This window comes from Salmo trutta, unplaced genomic scaffold (genome assembly GCF_901001165.1).
Source record: "Salmo trutta unplaced genomic scaffold, fSalTru1.1, whole genome shotgun sequence".
Taxonomy (NCBI): Eukaryota; Metazoa; Chordata; class Actinopteri; order Salmoniformes; family Salmonidae; genus Salmo; species Salmo trutta.
This window is the reverse complement of record NW_021822763.1, coordinates 147795-158376: the sequence shown is the minus strand read 5'-3', so window position 1 is coordinate 158376 and position 10582 is coordinate 147795. Positions and strand designations below refer to the sequence as shown.

Sequence of the window (10582 nt, the reverse complement as noted above, 5' to 3'; positions counted from 1 at the left end):
ACCAGGGTCATGACCTCTGTATTATACGGAGCCTGGTTGATGATGTCTCCATGTTTAGAACGATGACCAGGGTCATGACCTGGGTCACCCATGGGGCTCAGGTCAGAAGTAGTGTCCTATACAGGGAAAACGGTGCCATTTATCACACTTCCTCTGTAGATGTTGACAGTGAGTTTAGAACAGAAATAATGAGTCAACATAAAGGTATAAATACTCCTCCTACAGTACCATACAGTACGTCACTAGTCACCTCACCACACACACACACACACACACACACACTTTACACACACAGAGGTCACGTGCCACACCAGCAGATAGGTAGAACTGCCAGGACAGCAGACTCTACATCTGCCTCCAGAAACCATTATTGTTTTAGAGATGGCACCACAGAATATCAGATTAGGATTAGATCAGAATAGGATTAGATCAGAATAGGTACCATAATAGGATTAGATCAGAATAGGATTAGATCAGAATAGGATTAGATCAGAATAGGATTAGATCAGAATAGGATTAGATCAGAATGGGATTAGATAAGAATAGGCTTAGATCAGAATAGGTTTAGATCAGAATAGGTTTTGATCAGATTAGGTTTTGATCAGATTAGGTTTTGATCAGATTAGGTTTTGATCAGAATTGGTTTGATCAGAATAGGTTTGATCAGAATAGGTACCATAATAGGATTAGATCAGAATAGGATTAGATCAGAATAGGATTAGATCAGCATCAGATCAGATCAGAATAGGATTAGATCAGAACAGGTTTAGAAATGATCTGGCGTGTGGTTTATTTCAGTCAGAATATACATTAGTACGTCAGCACTCAGTACATTGTTTGAAAAGTGACCACAGCAGTTTTCTGCGTCGGTCAGGACGATGACAGTGAGCGTCGGGACACCTTGGAATTGACTGAACCTGAACACTACACGTCACCACAGAATAGGAACTGAAACAGGATCAGAGATGTGAAGGGCAGAGGCTTGCAGTAAAGCCCACAGTACACTCATTAAAACACCTCGGGGAATCGATTGAACATGGTACTTCCTATAGGTTTAGATGGAACCCTGTTTAAATCAAAACACCTCCTTACTCCCACTCCACTCAGCAAGGACAATCAATTCTATTGGCTATCTGCACATCTGGGTAGTTAGGGAGCCAATTACAGTCCGCCTCCCAAACGGTCCCCTATTCCCTATATAGTGCTCTACTTTTGACCAGGGCCCTATGGGTGAAGAGGGTGCCATTTGGGAAGGAACCCGTCTCTGTTGGTCCCATGAAGGATAATAGGGCCAGTAATTATGCTGTGTTCATTTTAATGGGCTGTTATTGACAGCGCAGCCACACACCCCCCCCCCACACACACACACACACCACACCACACACACACCACACCACACACACCTCACCCCACTGTAATTGCTTGTGAAAACAGCCTTTTGACTCAATTATATCTGACATTGTGTTTGAGTCGCTGGCGTCAGGGTCATGTAGACCGCACAGTGGGGGAGAAACGCTAACGTGTGTGATGGTGCAAAATGGTTCATTATAACAGGGAGGTTTGTGTTGTTACATGGTTCATTATAACAGGGAGGTTTGTATTGTTACATGGTTCATTATAACAGGGAGGTTTGTGTTGTTACATGGTTCATTATAACAGGGAGGTTTGTGTTGTTACATGGTTCATTATAACAGGGAGGTTTGTGTTGTTACATGGTTCATTATAACAGGGAGGTTTGTGTTGTTACATGGTTCATTATAACAGGGAGGTTTGTGTTGTTACATGGTTCATTATAACAGGGAGGTTTGTGGTGTTACATGGTTCATTATAACAGGGGGGTTTGTGTTGTTACATGGTTCATTATAACAGGGAGGTTTGTGTTGTTACATGGTTCATTATAACAGGGGGGTTTGTGTTGTTACATGGTTCATTATAACAGGGAGGTTTGTGTTGTTCATTATAACAGGGAGGTTTGTGTTGTTACATGGTTCATTATAACAGGGAGGTTTGTGTTGTTACATGGTTCATTATAACAGGGAGGTTTGTGTTGTTACATGGTTCATTATAACAGGGGGGTTTGTGTTGTTACATGGTTCATTATAACAGGGAGGTTTGTGTTGTTACATGGTTCATTATAACAGGGAGGTTTGTGTTGTTACATGGTTCATTATAACAGGGAGGTTTGTGTTGTTCATTATAACAGGGAGGTTTGTGTTGTTACATGGTTCATTATAACAGGGAGGTTTGTGTTGTTACATGGTTCATTATAACAGGGAGGTTTGTGTTGTTCATTATAACAGGGAGGTTTGTGTTGTTACATGGTTCATTATAACAGGGAGGTTTGTGTTGTTACATGGTTCATTATAACAGGGAGGTTTGTGTTGTTACATGGTTCATTATAACAGGGAGGTTTGTGTTGTTACATGGTTCATTATAACAGGGAGGTTTGTGTTGTTACATGGTTCATTATAACAGGGAGGTTTGTGGTGTTACATGGTTCATTATAACAGGGAGGTTTGTATTGTTACATGGTTCATTATAACAGGGAGGTTTGTGTTGTTACATGGTTCATTATAACAGGGAGGTTTGTGTTGTTACATGGTTCATTATAACAGGGAGGTTTGTGTTGTTACATGGTTCATTATAACAGGGAGGTTTGTGTTGTTACATGGTTCATTATAACAGGGAGGTTTGTGTTGTTACATGGTTCATTATAACAGGGAGGTTTGTGTTGTTACATGGTTCATTATAACAGGGGGGTTTGTGTTGTTACATGGTTCATTATAACAGGGAGGTTTGTGTTGTTCATTATAACAGGGAGGTTTGTGGTGTTACATGGTTCATTATAACAGGGAGGTTTGTGGTGTTACATGGTTCATTATAACAGGGGGGTTTGTGTTGTTACATGGTTCATTATAACAGGGAGGTTTGTGTTGTTCATTATAACAGGGAGGTTTGTGGTGTTACATGGTTCATTATAACAGGGAGGTTTGTGGTGTTACATGGTTCATTATAACAGGGAGGTTTGTGGTGTTACATGGTTCATTATAACAGGGAGGTTTGTGTTGTTACATGGTTCATTATAACAGGGGGGTTTGTGTTGTTACATGGTTCATTATAACAGGGAGGTTTGTGTTGTTACATGGTTCATTATAACAGGGGGGTTTGTGTTGTTACATGGTTCATTATAACAGGGGGGTTTGTATTGTTACATGGTTCATTATAACAGGGAGGTTTGTGTTGTTACATGGTTCATTATAACAGGGAGGTTTGTGTTGTTCATTATAACAGGGAGGTTTGTGTTGTTACATGGTTCATTATAACGGGGAGGTTTGTGTTGTTACATGGTTCATTATAACAGGGAGGTTTGTATTGTTACATGGTTCATTATAACAGGGAGGTTTGTGTTGTTACATGGTTCATTATAACAGGGAGGTTTGTATTGTTACATGGTTCATTATAACAGGGAGGTTTGTGGTGTTACATGGTTCATTATAACAGGGAGGTTTGTGTTGTTACATGGTTCATTATAACAGGGAGGTTTGTATTGTTACATGGTTCATTATAACAGGGAGGTTTGTGTTGTTCATTATAACAGGGAGGTTTGTGTTACATGGTTCATTATAACAGGGAGGTTTGTGGTGTTACATGGTTCATTATAACAGGGGGGTTTGTGTTGTTACATGGTTCATTATAACAGGGAGGTTTGTGGTGTTACATGGTTCATTATAACAGGGAGGTTTGTGGTGTTACATGGTTCATTATAACAGGGGGGTTTGTGTTGTTACATGGTTCATTATAACAGGGAGGTTTGTGGTGTTACATGGTTCATTATAACAGGGAGGTTTGTGTTGTTACATGGTTCATTATAACAGGGAGGTTTGTGGTGTTACATGGTTCATTATAACAGGGAGGTTTGTGTTGTTACATGGTTCTTTATAACAGGGGGGTTTGTGTTGTTACATGGTTCATTATAACAGGGAGGTTTGTGGTGTTACATGGTTCATTATAACAGGGAGGTTTGTGGTGTTACATGGTTCATTATAACAGGGGGGTTTGTGTTGTTACATGGTTCATTATAACAGGGAGGTTTGTGGTGTTACATGGTTCATTATAACAGGGAGGTTTGTGTTGTTACATGGTTCATTATAACAGGGAGGTTTGTGGTGTTACATGGTTCATTATAACAGGGAGGTTTGTGTTGTTACATGGTTCTTTATAACAGGGAGGTTTGTGTTGTTACATGGTTCATTATAACAGGGAGGTTTGTGTTGTTCATTATAACAGGGAGGTTTGTGGTGTTACATGGTTCATTATAACAGGGAGGTTTGTGTTGTTCATTATAACAGGGAGGTTTGTGTTGTTCATTATAACAGGGAGGTTTGTGTTACATGGTTCATTATAACAGGGAGGTTTGTGTTGTTACATGGTTCATTATAACAGGGAGGTTTGTGTTGTTCATTATAACAGGGAGGTTTGTGGTGTTACATGGTTCATTATAACAGGGAGGTTTGTGTTGTTCATTATAACAGGGAGGTTTGTGTTACATGGTTCATTATAACAGGGAGGTTTGTGTTGTTCATTATAACAGGGAGGTTTGTGTTGTTCATTATAACAGGGAGGTTTGTGTTGTTACATGGTTCATTATAACAGGGAGGTTTGTGGTGTTACATGGTTCATTCTAACAGGGAGGTTTGTGTTGTTCATTATAACAGGGAGGTTTGTGTTGTTACATGGTTCATTATAACAGGGAGGTTTGTGTTGTTACATGGTTCATTATAACAGGGAGGTTTGTGTTACATGGTTCATTATAACAGGGAGGTTTGTGTTGTTACATGGTTCATTATAACAGGGAGGGTTTGTGTTACATGGTTCATTATAACAGGGAGGTTTGTGTTGTTACATGGTTCATTATAACAGGGAGGTTTGTGTTGTTACATGGTTCATTATAACAGGGAGGTTTGTGTTGTTCATTATAACAGGGAGGTTTGTGGTGTTACATGGTTCATTATAACAGGGAGGTTTGTGTTGTTCATTATAACAGGGAGGTTTGTGTTGTTCATTATAACAGGGAGGTTTGTGTTGTTACATGGTTCATTATAACAGGGAGGTTTGTGTTGTTACATGGTTCATTATAACAAGGAGGTTTGTGTTGCTACATGGTTCATTATACTATCCATCTCTACCTTCCACCCCCCAATCTCTCTCCCTCCTACCCTCTCTCTATCTCCTTCTCTCTCTCTCTCCCATCCTACCCTCTCTCTCCTCTCTCTCTCTCCCCCTCCTACCCTCTCTCTCTCTCTCTCTCTCTCTCTCTCTCCCTCCTACCCTCTCTCTCTCCCTCTCTCTCTCTCCCCGTCCTACCCTCTCTCTCTCTCCCCGTCCTACCCTCTCCCTGCCTCCCTAACCCAGGTTGAGAGGTATTCACCAGTCATCAATAACAATGTGTTGTAACTGCTGATTAACCCTATATCTTTATGCTTTGTGTCTGCTGAGTGATGAATGGACTGTGTGTGTGTGTGGTGTGCAGAGGGTAGTGTGTAGACTAGAGGGTAGTGTGTAGAGGGTAGTGTGTAGACTAGAGGGTAGTGTTTAGACTAGAGGGTAGTGTGTAGACTAGAGGGGTAGTGTGTAGACTAGAGGGTAGTGTGTAGAGGGTAGTGTGTAGACTAGAGGGTAGTGTGTAGACTAGAGGGTAGTGTGTAGACTAGAGGGTAGTGTGTAGACTAGAGGGTAGTGTGTAGACTAGAGGGTAGTGTGTAGACTAGAGGGTAGTGTGTAGACTAGAGGGTAGTGTGTAGAGGGTAGTGTGTAGACTAGAGGGTTAGGTGTGACAGAGGGTAGTGTGTAGACTAGAGGGTAGTGTGTAGAGGGTAGTGTGTAGACTAGAGGGTAGTGTGTAGAGGGTAGTGTGTAGACTAGAGGGTAGTGTGTAGACTAGAGGGTAGTGTGTAGACTAGAGGGTAGTGTGTAGAGGGTAGTGTGTAGACTAGAGGGTAGTGTGTAGAGGGTAGTGTGTAGAGGGTAGTGTGTAGAGGGTAGGTGTAGACGAGAGGGTAGTGTGTAGACTAGAGGGTAGTGTGTAGACTAGAGGGTAGTGTGTAGACTAGAGGGTAGTGTGTAGACTAGAGGGTAGTGTGTAGACTAGAGGGTAGTGTGTAGACTAGAGGGTAGTGTGTAGACTAGAGGGGTAGTGTGTAGACTAGAGGGTAGTGTGTAGACTAGAGGGTAGTGTGTAGACTAGAGGGTAGTGTGTAGACTAGAGGGTAGTGTGTAGAGGGTAGTGTGTAGACTAGAGGGTAGTGTGTAGAGGGGTAGTGTGTAGACTAGAGGGTAGTGTGTAGACTAGAGGGTAGTGTGTAGACTAGAGGGTAGTGTGTAGAGGGTAGTGTGTAGAGGGTAGTGTGTAGACTAGAGGGTAGTGTGTAGACTAGAGGGTAGTGTGTAGACTAGAGGGTAGTGTGTAGAGGGTAGTGTGTAGAGGGTAGTGTGTAGACTAGAGGGTAGTGTGTAGAGGGTAGTGTGTAGACTAGAGGGTAGTGTGTAGACTAGAGGGTAGTGTGTAGACTAGAGGGTAGTGTGTAGACTAGAGGGTAGTGTGTAGACTAGAGGGTAGTGTGTAGACTAGAGGGTAGTGTGTAGACTAGAGGGTAGTATGTAGACTAGAGGGTAGTATGTAGACTAGAGGGTAGTGTGTAGAGGGTAGTGTGTAGACTAGAGGGTAGTATGTAGACTAGAGGGTAGTGTGTAGACTAGAGGGTAGTGTGTAGACTAGAGGGTAGTGTGTAGAGGGTAGTGTCTAGACTAGAGGGTAGTGTGTAGAGGGGTAGTGTGTAGACTAGAGGGTAGTATACTCTCCACACACTGCTGGCAGCAGAATGAAGGGTGGTTCATGGCAGTCTCTCCCTCTCTCCCTCTCCTCTCTCTCCCTCTCTCTCCCTCTCTCTCTCCATCTCTCGCTCCCTCTCTCCTCTCCTCTCCGTCTCCTTTTCTCTCCCTCTCTCTCCCTCTCGCTCCCCCTCTCCCCCTCTCCGCCTCTCCCCCTCTCCTCCCCCTCTCCCCCTCTCTCCCTCTCTCCCTCTCCCTCCTTCTCTCCTCTCCTATCTCCGTCTCTCACTCCCTCTCTCCTCTCTTCTCTCTCCTCTCTCCCTCCCTCTCCTGTGTCTCTCTTTCTCTCCCTTCCTCTCCCTCTCCCTCCTTCTCCTGTGTCTCTCTTTCTCTCCCTTCCTCTCCCTCTCTCCCTCCCCTCTCTATGTTTCTCTCGTCTCTCTCTTTCTCTCTCCCTCTCTCCCTCTCTGTCACCCTCCCTCCCTCTCCTGTGTGTCTCTCTTTCTCTCCTCTCAACTATCTCTCCGTTTTTCGCTCCTTCTCTCTTTCTCTGAGTGCTTCTCATGTCCTTGACATGGTTGGTAGCGTTGTGTGTGTGTGTGTGTGTGTGTGTGTTGTCTTTGTGAAATCAGCAGTGAATGAATGCATCTGTGGTGTGTTATAAAGTGTTACCATCGTACGGTAGTAAAAGAGATCGTCCATTACACACCCTAATATAAATATCATCAGTTTGAACCCTGCGGTAAACGACTAAAGGACACTAGTGTGCATCCCAATATGGCACCCTATTCCCTATGTAGTGCACTACCTTTTACCAGGTCCCCATAGGGCTCTGGTCCAACGTAGTGCACCATATAACGAATAGAGTGCCATTTGGGACAACGTCTTTAATAACATCCAGAACGGCCAAATAATGGCTAAGTAGCTCAAGATGGTTCTGTTCCATTGATCACGGCATCTTCATTTAGGGATGATAGCTTCCCTGCTGTAGACCTGCCTCAAGACTACAGCTTCCCTGCTGTAGACCTGCCTCAAGACTACAGCTTCCCTGCTGTAGACCAGCCTCAAGACTACAGCTTCCCTGCTGTAGACCAGCCTCAAGACTACAGCTTCCCTGCTGTAGACCTGCCTCAAGACTACAGCTTCCCTGCTGTAGACCAGCCTCAAGACTACAGCTTCCCTGCTGTAGACCTGCCTCAAGACTACAGCTTCCCTGCTGTAGACCAGCCTCAAGACTACAGCTTCCCTGCTGTAGACCTGCCTCAAGACCACAGCTTCCCTGCTGTAGACCTGCCTCAAGACTACAGCTTCCCTGTTGTAGACCTGCCTCAAGACTATAGCTTCCTTGTTGTAGACCAAATTCAAGACTACAGCCAGTTCAGTGATGAGACTGGGATAGGTACAATCAGCTGAATAAAAATAATATTTCACATGTTTTTGAGAGACAGACAGACAGACAGACAGACAGACAGACAGACAGACAGACAGACAGACAGACAGACAGACAGACAGACAGACAGACAGACAGACAGACAGACAGACAGACAGACAGACAGACAGACAGACAGACAGACAGACAGACAGACAGACAGACAGACAGACAGACAGACAGACAGACAGACAGACAGACAGACAGACAGACAGACAGACAGACAGACAGACAGACAGACAGACAGACAGACAGACAGACAGACAGACAGACAGACAGACAGACAGACAGACAGACAGACAGACAGACAGACAGACAGACAGACAGACAGACAGACAGACAGTTTTAAATAACCTTTACTGGGTCTGGGAACCCACAACATGATAAACACTCATACAAAACCATGGTTACACATCAATTAAAAACACAACACCAAATCTTCCCCCACAGTAACTAAACACAACATCCTCTGAATACCCCATATACTCATAAACAGATCAATATTGTTAACCATTTTGTAAGAGGCAAACTCAACCCTGTCTCACTGCCAACATTCCCTCCAGCATTCCCACCACATCAACAGACCCCTGTCCCCGAATACTGTTCTTTCATGTCTTCCATATTGCTAATTTAGCTGCCCCCTGACACAAAATTAAGCAAAATAACTACACCCCTTCGACTAAACCTGTACTTTAGCCCAAATATAAACTGTTGTGAAGAGAAAACCTCTCCCAGAGCTGAGAATCAGCTAGTGATCAGGTCAATCATCCTGACCAACCTGGGACACTGTAAGAAGAGATGTTCCAGAGTGTCAGACTCAGCACAGAATGGACACCCCTCCTCAACAGGAGGGTCCAGCAGTACCAGATGCATATTGGTGGCTATGGCGCCATATATTATCCTCCATCAGAGGTCAGCTGTCCTCTTTTCAATAGGCAGTTTGTATAAAGTCCGCCAAAAGCCTTTTGGGAGGCGCCTGGACCAAACAACCCCCGACCACCTCGTTGATTTGTCCACCTCCAGGGAAGTAGCACGGGACACTTTTACACATATTATGTACATGGCCTTCTTTCCCACCGCCTTGAACTCTCCCAGCTCCGGGGTATGGAGGGAAAGCAGCATCCCCACGTCCTCCTCTAATGCCCCCCACCGCAGCACTAATATTCAGCACAGGGAACACATCATCAGACCCTCCGTCCACCGATCAGAATCAGGAAGTATCAGTCACATACTGCCGATGAAGTCCTGGCAAGGAATCACAGACCTCATCTAGGACCTTCCTCAGTAGGCGAGATGATCGTGTCCGCGGGTCTCCCAGGTCTCCCAGGTCTCCCAGGTCTCCCAGCTCCTCCAACGATCTGCTCCTGCTCCTTATCAGGTGACCCAGCTTGGTACACCCCACACCTAACAGACATGAACGTAGGCTGGCTGAACCCAGAGCACGGGACTGGATGGCAGTGTTGTAAAAAAGAGTCTCTTCAAAAATCCACATCCCTGGTGGCTTGCCGGCCTTACGGGACATGACAAAAACTCTCCAAGCCTGCTTAACAGACTCATAAAATGGAGTCAAGCCAGACAAATCACCCCCTTCCAGCTTTAAGAGGAAAAGGTGCTTGTCTAAGCCCAAACAGCCCACTCTCCTCATCACTGTGTCAGCTGTATCCACCCAGCTAGAACCGTCTCTGTACAACAGTCTCTGGGCTGCTTGAAGCCAGAAAGCCATGATCCTGGATGAAATGTCCTCCAGGCCTTGTCCATCCTCATGCAGTGGCAGCTACAGGGCTGCAGCTTTAATCCAATGTTGTCCAGACCAAAATAAATGGACAAGGGTCCTCTGAAGCTCTTGTATCAGGCCCCTCGGTGGCTGTAAAACCATTAGTCTGAGCCACAGGGTAGAGGCAGCTAGATTATTGGCTACCAGCACCCTTCCTCTGTAAGACAGCTGGGGTAGCACCTACGGTTACCAGATAGTAAGGGTCCACTTCAGATAGTGGACCCTATCTGAAGCCCCCCTGGTAACCGTAGAGTGGACCCTATCTGAAGCCCCCTGGTAACCGTGGAGTGGACCCTATCTGAAGCCCCCTGGTAACCGTGGAGTGGACCCTATCTGAAGCCCCCTGGTAACCGTGGACCCTATCTGAAGCCCCCTGGTAACCGTGGAGAGGACCCTATCTGAAGCCCCCCTGGTAACCGTGAAGTGGACCCTATCTGAAGCCCCCCTGGTAACCGTGGAGTGGACCCTATCTGAAGCCCCCCTGGTAACCGTGGAATGGACCCTATCTGAAGCTGACCTGCCCACAGCGATTCACTCTTTCCCCAATTAAC

The 10582-nt window shown here is 45.0% G+C and overlaps 1 long non-coding RNA gene across 1 annotated transcript; it reads left to right on the top strand.

Moving 5' to 3' along the window:
- Positions 1–4229: 4229 nt before the first annotated feature.
- LOC115184218 (uncharacterized) lies at positions 4230–4662 on the top strand. The gene is made up of 3 exons (XR_003874228.1): positions 4230–4326; positions 4413–4509; positions 4623–4662. It is a non-coding gene; the product is annotated as an uncharacterized LOC115184218 (long non-coding RNA).
- The last annotated feature ends 5920 nt before the right edge of the window (positions 4663–10582 follow it).